The 14,430-nt window shown below is 31.6% G+C and overlaps 1 long non-coding RNA gene and 1 pseudogene across 5 annotated transcripts; both read left to right on the top strand.

The window, feature by feature from the left end:
- The first annotated feature begins 6,484 nt into the window (after positions 1 to 6,484).
- LOC110871351 lies at positions 6,485 to 10,176 on the top strand. 5 transcript variants are annotated; one of them, XR_004864213.1, is made up of 5 exons: positions 6,493 to 6,570; positions 7,384 to 7,451; positions 7,826 to 7,932; positions 8,284 to 8,340; positions 9,890 to 10,176. It is a non-coding gene; the product is annotated as an uncharacterized LOC110871351 (long non-coding RNA). The 5 variants fall into 5 exon arrangements; XR_004864214.1 differs by lacking the exon at positions 7,384 to 7,451 and having other exon boundaries at positions 6,485 to 6,570; positions 7,826 to 7,927; XR_002553670.2 differs by lacking the exon at positions 7,384 to 7,451 and having other exon boundaries at positions 6,485 to 6,570.
- Positions 10,177 to 10,757: 581 nt separating this feature from the next.
- On the top strand, positions 10,758 to 13,440 carry LOC110873453 (annotated as a pseudogene).
- The last annotated feature ends 990 nt before the right edge of the window (positions 13,441 to 14,430 follow it).

Raw genomic sequence — 14,430 nt, 5'->3', positions numbered from 1 at the left:
CCCGTGAGGTATGTGAACTTGTATATAAATAAAATTTTAAAAAGGCATGTTATGCCCAAATAAGTAATTTATCCTATGAAACGTTCTAAATAAATCATAACGAATAGGATTGTAAATAAATAAAAATAAAACCCAAAAAGATCTTGGATTCCCGACACTCTATGACAAGCCAAAAACCTTCTCTTCTACCTATTCCATTTGGGAGTGTAAGCCACATTTAAAGAGTTTTGCTTGAGGACAAGAAAAAGTTCAAGTGTGGGGATATTTGATGTGTGTCAAATGCAACATATAAATTGCATCAAATAAGGCATAAAACTAACCCTTTTTTAAGTACTAATGTTGGAAAAAGAGTGTTTTTGTCTTCCTTTTGTATTTTCAGGATGAAATGAGCTCAAAATCACAAAAGAAGCAAAAAGACAGCCAATTCTAACACAAATACAAGAAAAGGAATAAAAGTAGACTGCCCGAACCCTCAACGGCACCTCCCTAAGCAAAGAAGAGAAAACAGAAGCCTGAACACGCCCCGTGCTCAGCCAGCACGGGGCCGTGCCCAAGAAGCAGCAGAAAAGACAAACATGTAGAAGCTTCTATTGCCCACCACGGGGCCGTGTCCAGTGAGCACGGGGGCGAGGTGAAAGTACAGCAGGCGCATTAATTGTAATTGCGAATTACAATTAATGAGGAGAGAGAGTGTCAGACGGGCACGGGGCCGTGCCCAGCCTTCTGTTCAGCCTATAAATAGGAGTGCTTGGTTTCATTCCATCTCATCCCTTGGCACACCACCTCTCTCACACTTCATCCACCACCCACCACCACCATAACACCATCATCCACCACCATCATCCATTGTCCATCGTAGAGTGTGTGAGTCGTCTCCGGATCCAAGATTGATAGTAAGAGTTCTTGACAATCAAGGCCATGTTTGCCTAAGTCTCTTACATCACTTGGTGAAGACAAGTGTTTAGTATAATACTTTTTATTTTTAATCTTTTGCACTTTTTATTTGGTTTTGTATTAATGACTTTAATAACTAGTTGCTTATGTTGAAGGTGATCTTTCCTTATCGTTTGTCCGTGGTGTCTTGGCATTATTTTACTGTCTATATAAAATAAAAGATTTTCACCATTCATATCTCCACGGTCTATATGGAGGTATGTTGGCTACCTGGTCGGGGGTTAAGGGAACGGTTTGGTAAGGGTCTTGCCCTTGTTCAGCGTTTAGAAGTCCTGCTTGGGACCTGGGTCAAATTTAGTAGGATCTCCTTCAATACCCATAGGTATTGGATGGCGGGGATCCAAACTCTTTGACCCCCTCATAAGTTAACTACTATTAATACTATAACCCGGCTATTTAGGACTGTATCCCTGCTGACTCAAACTACTTAGCCGAGGGTAACGTCACCGCCAAAAGCGGGGCCTACCATAATTTGCATTAATAACTTAATTCATTATCTTCCAATAATCCAACCCTTTAGGATTGTATCCTTGCTGACTCAAACTACTGGGTTGAGGGTAACGTCGCCTTCAAAAGAGGGGCCTACTACAATAACTAAGATAATCTCTTAAACAAGTGCAAAAGTGCGGAAATAATCAAAGGTTATACTAATACACGAGTCGGATCCAAGTGATTCATCTTGTCTATCTATTTTTATTTTTATTTTATTTTTCAACATATTAGTTAGTTTTTATTTTCTTAGTTTAAAAATATTTTTCTCACTTTTTGATTTGATTAGACGTTGAGGATAAACCGGTATTAAAAGCTCTTGTGTCCTTGGACGACCTCGGTATCTTACCAACACTATACTACGTCCACAATGGGTGCACTTGCCCATATGTGTGTTTAGTGTTAGTGAAATATCGTATTTTATAAATTTAAAACTTGGCTAAAGGTGTAAAAAGGGCTTAATTATACATTTAAATTATATATACACCGACACACATCAACTATCAATTAAAATTTTGAACAAACCTCAGCCATGCTTTCACACACCATCAAAAAATTTCCAAAATTCTTCAACTTTTCCTCGGCAAAACCAAGTTCACACACAAAACTCACAAAACCGTCACAAGATCCAACCGAATCATCAACCAAACCACTCTAATCCACTGAATCACAACTCGATCCAACAAAAAACCGCTCAAATAGCCTCTCAATTTCCAAATTTCTGACTTTAACGAAAAAACAGAGCTCCGAACGAAATTTCTCCGGCGTCAAAACGGTTTCCGGTGACCTAAACACTACCGGCGTACAACACCGGTGAACAATCGGCAAACGCAACTGCAAATTTGGTGAAATCTACAGAGAGAAAGAGGAGTTTTAGAGAGAGAAATAGAAACAACTAGAGGGAGGGGTGGTGGAGTTTTTTTTAGAGAGAGAGAGGGGTTGAAGAACATCAGTAGTAACAGGTTTTATATATATGTTTTTTATTTCAAGGACAATTTAGTCATTTCATAGATAGTTAACAGAGATATTTAATTGATGTTAGGGTTGGGGACCAACCGAGTTCATTTTTGACAAGTTTTGGGACCACACGTGTAATTAGTAAACCACTAGGACCAAGTCTGAAATTTTTGCAAACCACAGGGACCAACCAAGCATTTAACTCATAATATTTTGAACTGAGGGCAACACCAATTTTTTATTTTCAATTGGGGGCAAAATCGTAATATTTTAACTGTGGGCAAAATCATAATTTTTAGCTGCGGACAAAATCGTAATTTTAAACTGGGAACCAAATCGTAATTTGGCAGGACTATAGCTGAGGGCAAAACCATAATTTTATTTTGAACTGGGAGCAAAATTGTATTTTTTAACTGAGGCAGAATAGTAAATTTAAGCAGCGGGTAAAAGCAAAATTTTATTTTAAAACAGGGCAAAATTGTAATTTTACATTTAAGATAAAATTGTAATTTGACATGATCTATAAATAACTATTATATGAAAAAAAAAAACAAAAACAATAAACAAACAAAAGTGGCCGCCACTTTTGGCCAACAACATAAAAAAAACTGTTCCCGCCGACACTGGCCGCCACTTTTGGCGAACAACATAAAAAAAACTGTTCTCGCCGACACTTTGTTTTGTAGGCATTGAAAATAAAAATTATCTTTTTATGGATCTTTTTTATGTATTATAATACTAGAGTTACCACCCGCCGCAATGCGGCGGGGATTCATTAGTTATGTACCATATTAGATGAAAGACAAATGTTTCTCACATGACCACGAGCCTATGTGTAAAACCGAGAAAAAAATAATTAATCGCACGTTGCGACAGACCTATCAAACGGGAAAAATAGACGCGCTACGACGGATATGTCAAACAGGAAAAAAATAGATGAAAAAACGTTGAACCTCACACGCACGTTGCGGCGTGTTAACTCGGAAATTTAGAACAACACGTTAAACGGAAAACTTATGAAAGATGAAAAGTATATAGGAGACTAAAGTTGAAAGTAAAAAAAGTGTTGAGATTAAATTGCGAAAGATGAAAACCTTTGGGTTAAAAATAAAAACAATTAAAGGGGTTAAATTGCAAAAGATGAAAACTTTTGAATTAGAAGTGAAAAATCAAATTAAACAAAGGGGTTAAAATATCAAAGATTGAAACTTTAGACTTAAATTGCCAAAGATTGAAACTTTAGAGTTAAAAAAGAAATTTATTTCAGATTAAGAAAATAAAAGAGATAAATAGATTTAGTTAAATTGATGTTTAATAATTAATAATATTATTTAATAAAAGAGATAAATAAAAAAATAAGGATGAAATATTACCAAAGAATGACACGTGTTCAAAAAAGATTTTTATTTATTAGTATAGAAAGATATCTATATATATATATATAAATGAGATGGATTTGGGCCATGTGTCCTTTGTCTTTGGCCATCTAGGCTGATGTGGCAATTTGGTTTAGGAGGGAAATCCCAATTTGCTTTGTACAATCACGATTCCAAGGAAAAAAGGCGGGATCCGAATTGAGTTGGGTCGGGTTTTTCGAATTCGGGTCATAGTATATATTTTCTTTTTTTTTTCTCATTCTTCTTGCACACACTTTACAAACCCTAAAAAACTAAGTTGCATCCTCTCTCCTATCACCACCACCAAGATCCTCAATTCTAAAACATAGCCAAATCTCTGCAACATCATCTTCTTCACACAAATCAATCCTATTAACCAATCAAAGGTATGTTTCTATGTTTTTGATTTTATTGTTTCTGATTTCTTTGTTTTACGATTGTAATCTACACAATCGATCCTAAATCTACTTCATTTATGTTATTCAATTCTTTAGAAACTTGATTTTATAAAGATTGTGTCGAATGCTATTAACTTCTTCTTTGTCCTAAACTTTGTAGATCTGATCATAAAAATTGAAGGTATGTTGTTTTAATTTGTTGTTTATCTATTGTGTATCTTTAATCTAGCGATTGAACATTTATCTTTCTGTTTTTTTTTTTTTTTTTTTTTGCAAACAAAATCAAGATCAGAGGTTTTATTATCATCATCTACATATATCAAAGTTACTGATTTTTGTTGATTTTGTTTTTCATGTGGAACCCTAAATCTTGGAAAAAATCGGACTCCGATCATTCGTGAAACAACAGAGGTTAGTTAAATGTTATAGCTGTTTTCTTTTTTTTAAGTTTGTGTAGGTTTGATTTTATCCTTTCTGTTCGGTATTTCTTTTTTTTTCGTTGTTTGTTGGTTGTTTGTTGATGATGATTTTGCATTATCCGATTCCAATCATATGAAATGATATTTTGTTGATGTTTTGATTTTGTTCTCATGTTACTCATATTTTTATTTACAGTCTTTTAGTTTGTTGTTGATGATGATATGTTTTGATTGTGTCCGATGTTTTTTGATTGTGTTGATGAAGATTTACAGTGGTCTGATATTTTTTCATCCGGTATAATGTTTTTGTCTTCGGAATATTGATTTTGGTTCTAAAAAATAAATATTTTTATTTTTTTTAAACCGTTTCTTTTTATTTTTGAATTTGGAAGTTTCTCAATTGATTAAATTATCTTTTAAAGCTTATTGATTGTTGATTTAGGAATATTGATTGGTTTTCTATAAATACTTTACTGTTTTATTTTTTAAAAAATCTTCATATATATTTTTCAGATATGCATCCCTTGCACAACAGTCCTTCATTTTTAAAGCTTATTGATGAAGATGACCCGATATTTTTGGTACGTTTATGTGTATTCTAATTACTAATCATATTTTAAGTAAACTGATATTTATCTTTTTTTATTTTGTTTTAAACTTATAGCAAATAAATGGTGATTTATATTTAGTATGATAATTTATGGCATTGGATGTTAGTGATATAATTTTCAGAATTCAAATTTTAAATTTTAAATTTTGAGGTTTCTAATTTAAATTTTAAATTTAAAATTTTGAGCAATTTTAAATTTCGTTAGTGATTTATTTTTAGTATGATAATTTTGCGGAATTAAGGTTTCTGTTTTTATAAATAAATGGTGTTACGTTTTTTGAAACCTCAAATTTAAAATTTTAAGGTTTCTATTTATATTTCCGGAATTTAAATTTTAAATTTAAAATTTTGATCAATTTTAAATTTCGTTAGTGAATTATTTTTAGTATGATTATTTTCCGGAATTAGGGTTTCTATTTCCGGAATTCAAATTTTAAATTTATATTTTTGAGCAATTTTAAATTTTGTTAATGATTTTTTTTTTGAAACCTCAAATTTAAATTTTAGTGATTTATTTTTAGTATGATAATTTTCCGGAATTAAGGTTTCTATTTAAATTTTAAATTTAAAAGTTTTCCATTAATGTGTTTCATTTTAAATTTCGAATCTGTAAATTGAATTTAAATTTGAAAGGTTAGATTTTCCTAATAAGTTTGCTTGATTTACGGGATTGGATATTAGTGATTTGATTTTCAGATTTTAAATTTTAAATTTTGAAGTCAATCATTATTTTAAATTTAAATTTAAATTTTGAAGTAAACCATTATTGTGTTTGATTTTAAATTTTGTATGCTTTGAAATCTTGATGTTTTTTTATGAGATGCTTTGACTATATTATTTGTAATTTTAGTGATGCTTCGAGTCTTTGACTATTGTTTTTGTACTCGAGTTGCATATCTCACAAACTTTTTGTGTTTTGTAATTTTTGGTGAAGAGCTTCTTTCAGACTCCTTCCCCTACAAGGAACTATTGAATGAATTCCTATGAGAAGTTGAAGAAAAGGTATATCTTGCACTGTTTTGTGAGTTATAATTTTTTGTATTTTAGTTATAATTTTTGTATTTAATTAGTTTTTAATTCTTTAAAGATGTCTTTAATTTCTTTTTAAATCTGTTTTGGTTTCTATAAATAGATTAGTGTTGTTGAAGATGATTTTTGTATTCGAAATTATGATTTGGTTTCTGTAAATAGACTTTGTTTCTATAAATAGATTACCGCTATATTTTTTTTAAACAATGGTTACTTCCTTTGCAGTTATGAATAATGAAAACAATGCTCCTTCGTTATTAAAGTCGATTGAGGACTATGATCCTATATTTTTCGAATTGTTCGTCGACCAAAAACAGGTTAGTTCAGTTTTGTTGGTGTTGTTTGTTTTTTTGATATGTATAGTCTTTCTTTTTTATTTTTGTCTTTAGGTGTTAATTTGAAATTTTATGTGATTATCTTTTGAAGTTCTTATGGTTTGTTTTGTGATTTATAATTTTTTGTATTTAGTTATGATTTTTGTACTTAGTTAATTGTTAATTATTTAAAGATGTCTTTAATTTCTTTTTAAAGTTGTTTTTGTTTCTATAAATAGATTAGTGTTGTTAAAGATGATTTTTGTATTCGAAATTATGATTCGGTTTATGTAAGTAGACTTTGTTTCTATAAATAGATTACCGTTATATTTTTTTTTAAACAGTGGTTACTTCCATTGCAGTTATGGATCATGAAAACAACGCTTCTTCGTTGTTAAAGTTGATTGAGAACTATGATCCTATATTTTTGGTATGTTTCTTAAGTTTTCAGTTTTGTGCACACAATAAGTTATTGCAACTTATATGTTTTTTTTTGTTTCGATTGATAGGAAATACCATATGATTTTGCAACCTTATTGTGGGGAGAACAACTTCCATATGTCAATGTCTTAAAATTAGTGATGATGATTTATCGTGAGTCATTGAGTTATAATTTTTGTATTTAGTTAGTTGTTAATTCTTTAAAGATGCCTTTAATTTCAATTTTAAAGTTGTTTTTGTTTCTATAAACAGATTACTGTTGTTAAAGATTATTTTTGTATTCGGAATTATGATTCGGTTTCTGTAAATAGACTTTGTTTCTATAAATATATTACCATTATATATTTTTTTAAACAATGGTTACTTCCTTTGCAGTTATGGATCCTAAAAACAACTCTCATTCGTTGTTAAAGTTGATTGAGGAATATGATCTTATATTTTTGGTATGTTTCCTTATGATTTGATTTTTAAATTTTAAATTTTGAAATCAATCATTATTTTAAATTTAAATTTGAAATTTTTCCATTAATGTGTTTGATTTTAAATTTCGAATCTGTAAATTGAATTTAAATTTGAAAGGTCAGACTTTCCTAATAAGTTTGCTTGATTTACGGGATTGGATATTAGTGATTTGATTTTCAGATTTTAAATTTTAAATTTTGAAGTTAATCATTATTTTAAATTTAAATTTTGAAGTAAACCATTATTGTGTTTGATTTTAAATTTTGAATGCTTTGAAATCCTGATGTTTTTTTATGAGATGATTTAACTATATTATTTGTAATTTTAGGGATGTGCTTTTATTTTGATTCATTAGGTGTTTATTTTGGATGGTCCGGAGTTTTTGGCTGCAACTATGTTGGACAGAGATATGCTTGCTATTGCTGTAAATTGGTACCATGTCGGTTGGTTTTGCTTGGTAAGGTTAGACTTTCCTAATAAGTTTGCTTGATTTACGGGATTAGATGTTAGTGATTTGATTTTCAGATTTTAAATTTTAAATTTTGAAGTTAATCATTATTCTAAATTTAAATTTTGGAATAAACCATTATTGTGTTTGATTTTAAATTTTCAATTTCGAAGTCAATTATTATGTTAAATTTAAATTTTAAAGTTTGCCATTAATGTGTTTGATTTTAAATTTCTAATCTGTAAATTGAATTTAAATTTGAAAAGTTAGTCTTTCCTAATAAGTTTGCTTGATTTACGGGATTGGATATTAGTATACTTTGTTTATTAGGTTTTAACTAATAATTTGATTGACTCGGTTGTTAGATTTGTGACGATGCGTCGGACAAACAACATTGGGAAAATATACAGCCTTGAGCCTTGGTAAGTTAACACATTAGTTAAGGTTATGATGTTTTTTCATGGCATCGACACATTATTGAGTAGTAGCGCATTAGGTTAGTGATATTAAAATTTGTGCCTTGAGAAATTTTGTATATTGATTGATGTTTGAAATTGATTGTGAGGTCTTTGAATGTGCATTGTATTGCTGATTGATGTATGAGATTTTGTTGATTGGCATAAGGTATTAGATAAAATGTGTTTGAAGTTGTGAAGATGAATAAGTGAGACATGTGTAGCAGATATTAGTGAGTGCACAACACATTAGTTAGGGTTTTGAATTATTGCTACAGGTTAGTGATGTTAGAGATTGTGTTATGAGAAATGTATAGATTGAATTATGTCTGTGTTTGATTGTGACACCTTTGATTGTGCATGAAATTGTTGGTTATATGAGATTTTGTTGATTGTAGACAAATAAATTTGAACAGAACTTATTAGATTTGAAAGTTTGCCATTAATGTGTTTGATTTTAAATTTCGAATCTGTATATTGAATTTAAATTTGAAAGGTTAGACTTTTCTAATAAGTTTGCTTGATTTACGGGATTGGATATTAGTGATTTGATTTTCAGATTTTAAATTTTAAATTTTGAATTCAATCATTATTTTAAATTTAAATTTTGAAGTAATGGCAATCTGAGTCTGATTTTTTTCGTGATTAATATCCGCTTGAGTAACCCAATTTGAGTCTGATTTTTTTCGTTAACGATTCTGGTAAACTTTCCCGATTTGGGTTTTCTGCAAGGCTAATCATCTAAATTAATTTGTTATTTTTATGGTTTACCATTGCATAAGTTAGTATAATTTGTTGACAAAGTTTTGTTTTGTGGGATAGTAGTCATAAATTGAGTAATATTCAAGGTTTATGTGTTTTTATTTTGATTCATTAAATAAGATGTGTTTGAGTAATATTCAAGGTTTATGTATATATGAGATTTTGTTGATTGGCATAAGGTGTTAGATAAGATGTGTTTGAAGTTGTGAAGATGAATAAGTGAGACATGTGTAGCAGATATTAGTGAGTGCACAACACATTAGTTAGGGTTTTGAATAATTGCTACAGGTTAGTGATGTTAGAGATTGTGTTTTGAGAAATGTGTAGATTGAATTATGTTTGTGTTTGATTGTGACACCTTTGATTGTGCATGAAATTGCTGGTTATATGAGATTTTGTTGATTGTAGACAAATAAGTTTGAACAATTAGATTCACATTTAAGTATAAAAAATAAGAGGTTGTTATAATCTAAATTATATTCTAAACGAAAAACTAAAAGGAAAAGGAAAAAAGAATAATTTAATACAGAGAAAAGAGGATAGAGAGAGAGTTGCCACATTTTTAAAACCAAAAATATAAGGTAACCATGCTTCTAAAATCTACTATACTTTTTAATAATATTTTGTGGAAAATGGACTATATTGGGTAGGTAGTCAAACATGATTTTTAGGGTCAAAACGGCTGTGTTGGGTTGACTCGGGACACTTTTATGAAAAACTTGATATTTCTGACCTTAATAAACCATTTTTGTAGATGACCAATGTATATCTCTATTTGAGGAATTCTCCAAAGATCCAGAGCCGATTGTTTCATAGAGCTGTGAAGTTGCGTTAAACATACTGGATTTTGAATGATCCGACAAACCATTCGAGGTACTTGGAAGATTAAGTCTCTTATCTGGGTGGTTGTTACAGGTTTAGGATGTTAAATGATTTTGGATGTACTCTGCGATGTCGATGATGCAGAGATGTTGGTGAAGCTCAGGTTAACAACTTCATGTGTATATTTTAATGAATAAAGTTTTTGTTGTTTATATTTTCTAATTTAAACTTTTAATTAACTTCTAAATTTAATTAAATGAGTTTGTTTTGCAGGTTCGAACAACTTCATGTGTATATTTTATTATAAAAAGAAAAGTTTTTTTTTGTTTCATGGGTCGTTCAGAGAGGCAAGTTTCTGCCTCCGGTTCTTGCCCGAAGTTTCTGACCTTACTCGCAACCCATTGACTACAACTTTCAATTCAAAACAATTATAAAAAAAATTACGTTTGAAAACATGTATTTTTATTTTATTTAATGACATAACTCGATTAATATAAAGTAAATTTTTCTACCCGCGAAGTTCGCGGGTGATAACCTAGTTATAGATATATAAAAGACAAACAATGTGGTATCCATACATCCTTCACCACGAGTGTGATCTAAAACATACAATCGTTGATAAGGTTGAAAGCGAAGTCTATGATGGAGCATGGAAAACCATTCACATGACAGTGTAAGAGTCAAATTTAAAGATAATGTACCACAAGTCCACAACACAATTTATGTGAATAATGCCAAGAGGTTGATGCTACATATTATTTTTTTTCAGCGACGGCTTTCTTGTATTAGACTACCACACTCCTCAAATTGAAGAGCCCCGTTACCTCACTCCGTCCAGACTATGTTGTCTTAACCGGGCTCACGATTGTCTTAACCCGGCTCACGATGGCTTCAGAGTTTGGCTTGGGCGTTCCCCCGGGAAACCATACCGTCGGCTGGAACTTGAAAATCATTGTGCCACCACAAGAGTAGAACTCTCTAGCGTAACACACGATTGGACGAAAACTCGGGTGAGCTCAGAATAGAACCTGACACCTCTTTAAGGAGGCTAGACTCTATCCAGAAGGATGATATGCAACATGCAACATATATAACAAGATATGCCTATAAGGTTCTTTCCATATTTAGCAAGTCTATCAGTATGTCTTTCACCTTGCAAGTTTTTATCTTCTCTTCTCTCCCTTTCATTCTTGGCTTACTTCTTTTGAAATCATATCTTTCATCTTCAAATTCCCACAAAAACCTTCCACCATCTCCACGAAAACTACCATTAATTGGAAACCTTCACCAACTAGGCTCGAGCCCGCATCGTGCCTTATATGCCATGGCTCAGACTTATGGTCCACTCATGTTGATTCGCCTTGGTAGCGTACCGGTACTTGTAGTCTCCACAGTTGATGCAGCTCGAGAAATTATGAAAACACATGATTTAGTTTTTTCAAATAGGCCGAATTTAAGCATCCCTAGTAGACTTTTTTTATGGTTCCAAAGATATAGCTTTTGCACCATATGGAGAATATTGGAGGCAGATAAAGAGCATTGCAGTGCTACATCTTTTAAGCAACAAAAGGGTTCAGTCATATCGACACGTGAGAGAGGATGAGATGTCCCTTATGATGGAGAAGATTCAAAAAGCCAATGGATCGGTTGTTAATATAAGTGAGTTACTTATTTCACTTACAAATAACGTAATATGTAGGGTGGCCTTGGGTAGGAGGTATGATGAGAGGAAGTTTAACAACTTGTTACAAAGCGCTATAGAGTTATTGGGATGTTTTAGTTTGGGGGCTTATATTCCGTCTCTAAGGTGGGTCGATCAATTGAGTGGATTAGAGCGAAGAGTTGATAAAGTTGCTAAAGAATTTGATGAGTTTTTAGAGGGTGTTCTAGAAGAACATGCAAACAAGAACCGGGTTGATGTTAAATGCGAAGATCTTGTTGATGTTTTATTAGAAATTCAAAGAGATAACACGACCGGTTTTCCCCTTGAGGATGATATGATTAAGGCTCTCATATTGGTAACATCTTTCTTTTGGATCTTGTAGCTTTCTGATTGCTATAAATGCATGAACATACAATGGTGTTTATGGGTCGGTTTTGACAAAAAACCATAACCATAACCGCGATGTCGGTTATTGGATAACCATAACCATAACCGATCGGTTATGGTGGTTATGTTATTCGGTTTTGATGGTTATAGCGGGTCGGTTATGGGTGGTTAACCGTGTATTTAGCTTAGCTAAAAATAGCTTAATTTTTTTTAACATGGAATAAATTGTTATTGCATATTTGTATATATTAGTATATTACATACTATTAAAAAATACATATAATCTATAATATTAATACCAATTATTATCGAATATCCAAATAAAGTGATATGATACATTCCATAAATTCAAATAAACATTCAACCAAAACCACAAAATGATATGAGCATAAGTACTAAAAATCTTCAATAAAAAACATAAAATATTAAAAATATAGTGAAAAGTCTAAATCCTACAAAAATTTATTACATGTCGGTTCAGTTCGGTTATGGTGGGTATGGAAAAAATAATAACCATAACCGACCCGCTACTTTCGGTTTAAAAAAAAAACATTAACCGACCCACGGGTTTTTTATTTGGTTCGGTTTTGTCGGTTAATTCGGTTATGGTTCGGTTAATTCGGTTTTTTGCACACCCCTACATACAAAAACCATCATTTGCAACAAAACATGTTTTCTACCACACTTGTTTGAACTGTCCACAACTATGGTTTAAATCTTGAACCTTCTTATTGTATGTTTATGTAGGACATATTTCTGGCTGGAACTGATACTACTTTCACAAGCCTAGAGTGGGCACTCTGCGAGCTATTAAGACACCCACAAGCAATGAAAGAACTGCAACAAGAGGCACTAAAAATAGGCCAAGGAAGATCAATGATTACGGAAGACCAATTAGAAAAAATGGTCTACCTAAAAGCCGTCCTTAAAGAAACCCTACGACTACACACTCCACTTCCACTACTTGTTCCTCGTGAATCAACACAAGACGTCCAACTACTCGGCTATGACATCCCATCCGGCACACAAGTTTTCATCAATGCATGGGCGATATCAAGAGACCCTTCAAAATGGGAAGCACCCGAGGAGTTTAGACCAGAGAGATTCTTGAACAATCCTCCTATCGATTATAAAGGGTTTCATTTCGAGTTGATACCATTTGGTGCGGGACGAAGAGGGTGTCCAGGTATTCAATTTGCAATGATTATTAATCAACTTGTTTTGGCTAATTTGGTGTATAAGTTTGATTTGGCCGTGATGGAGAAAGATGTCTTGGATATGAGCGAGACGAGTGGTATTACGGTTCATAAGAAGTGTCCTATACTAGTTTCAGCAACTCCTACTGCTTAAGTTGCAATTCTTGTTTCTATATATATTATTACTTGATAAAACTAAATGTTTCGTTTATATTGGGAAATTTCGTATTTCATTAATATGTCATATACTAGTTTCAGCAAGTCGTTGGTTGATGTTAAAGGTGCATTTTATAGCTAATCTTTTCAACTCTTAAAATAGTTGATGTTAAAGGTGTCTTTTATAGCTAATCTTTTAAACTCTTAAAATTACAAAACCACACTTTATTATTCCTTCTTCTCAACTATGGTTCAAAATTATTGATCTATAATATAATAATAATAATAATAATAATAATAATAATAATAATAATAATAATAATAATAATAATAATAATAATAATAATAATAATAAGTGAGTATATTAAAAAGTGATTTACGCACTATTAACGAAGATATAATATCAGGTTGGAATTGGTATTCAAGTGCACAATAATGATTACTAATGTAGTAATTTTAGTAATTAGAAGCCGACCCAGATGTGAAATAATTGTAGAAGTTAGATTTTCATTACAAGTTATGACATTTGTCTTGAAGCTGATTTTTGTAATGTATAAGTTTTTTGTATTTTTCTAAATATACCTAATGTATAAGTTTTTTGTATTTTTCTAAATATACCTAATGACTAAGCAAAACCGAACTTGATTATTATTTGGATTTATAGAAGATAAATGTCTAGTTTCATTCTTCATACAAGTGGGAGTGTTCTATTTTTTTCCTTTCATTCTTGCCTTAGTTCGTATGTAGTGGGGCGCCATGGACAAGATTTTTTGGGTGATAGCGCCCCATAGCGCCCGCCACACCATTATAGGCGGCGCTATGGGGTAAAAACTTGATGCCAGCGCCATGCCTATAGCAGCGCGAGGAGAGTTTTTTCAAAAAAATAACCATTCAACGGTTAGAAAGAATAAAAAAATTAATTCATTTTCAAATCTATAAATACTCCCTATATCTCTCATTTTTAAAATTCATCACACCCTCATTCATCTCCTCTACATTTTTTTATAAAAATCTAGAAATTACTCTCACTTTCTTCTAAAAAAAAAATAGGTTCCCCATCGGAAGATTCAT

Source organism: Helianthus annuus, chromosome 8 (assembly GCF_002127325.2).
Source record: "Helianthus annuus cultivar XRQ/B chromosome 8, HanXRQr2.0-SUNRISE, whole genome shotgun sequence".
Lineage (NCBI taxonomy): Eukaryota > Viridiplantae > Streptophyta > Magnoliopsida > Asterales > Asteraceae > Helianthus > Helianthus annuus.
Note: the sequence above shows the minus strand (reverse complement) of the source record. Positions and strands in the feature narration are given on the sequence as shown.